The sequence below is a fragment of the Mandrillus leucophaeus genome, unplaced genomic scaffold, assembly GCF_000951045.1.
Source record: "Mandrillus leucophaeus isolate KB7577 unplaced genomic scaffold, Mleu.le_1.0 Scaffold419, whole genome shotgun sequence".
NCBI lineage: Eukaryota > Metazoa > Chordata > Mammalia > Primates > Cercopithecidae > Mandrillus > Mandrillus leucophaeus.
The window spans coordinates 13,863-15,055 of NW_012104465.1; positions in this window are offsets into that span (position 1 = coordinate 13,863).

Sequence of the window (1,193 nt, forward strand, 5' to 3'; positions counted from 1 at the left end):
GCCCGCCCCGCGGTTCACCCCGCCTCTTCCGTGCTGCGGCACAGCGCGGCTGGCTGGGCCTCCTTGGTAAACGTGCTGAGGCCTGGCAAGATTGATAACCAGCACCTCGCCAAGTGCTTCTCACAGCTCATCGCATTCTTGCCTGACCTTCAGCCCTACCTGTATCTCCATTGCTCAGACGAGGAAATTGGGAGATAAAGGTGGGAATCGGCCCGGCCCAGTGGTTCACGCCTGCAGTCCCAGAACTTTGGGAGGCCAAGGCGGGCGGATCCCTTGAGCCCTGGAGTTCGAGACTACCCTGGGCAACACGGCGAAACCCTGTCTTACCAAAAATACTACTGCTATTACTACTACTGCTACTACTAGCAACACGTAGTGGAGCGCGCCTGTGGTCCCAGCTAGCTACTCGGGAGGCTGAGTTGGGAGGATCTCTTGAGCCCAGGGGTCGAGGCTGCAGTGAACTGTGATGGAGCCACTGCACTGCAGCGTGGACGACAGAGCGAAACCCTGTCTCTAAATAAAAAATTCTTTTTTTTTTAATTTAAAAAATTTTTGAAGTAGCGAATTGACTTTTCCAAGCCTCAGGATTTGAGCCCAGATCTGGTGCCAGAGCTCTGAGCTCTGCTCCTTAAGAGCAGAGCACGCCTTAGGGCAGGTTACTAAGACCCAGATGTCAGCAGGGCGCGGTGGGTCACGCCTGTAATCCCAGCACTTTGGGAGGCTGAGACGGCTGGATCATTGAGGTCAGAAGTTCAAGACCAGCCATGGCCAACCTGGTGAAACCTCATCTCTACTAAAAATACAAAAATTAGCCGGGTGTGGTGGTGGGCGCCTGTAATCCCAGCTACTGGAGGGCTGAGGCAGGAGAATTGCTTAAACCGGGAAGCAGAGGTTGCAGTGAGCCAATATTGTGCCACTGCACTCCAACCTGGGCAACAAAGCGAGACTTGGCCTCAAAAAACAACAGCAGGCCGGGCGCAGTGGCTCACGCCTGTAATCCCAGCACTTTGGGAGGCCGAGGCGGGCGGAACACGAGGTCAGGAGATTGAGACCATCCTGGCTAGCGTGGTGAAACCCCGTCTCTACTAAAAATACAAAAAATTAGCCGGACGTGGTGGCGGGCGCCTGTAGTCCCAGCTACTCGGGAGGCTGAGGCAGGAGAATGGCGTAAACCTGGGAGGCGGAGCTTGCAG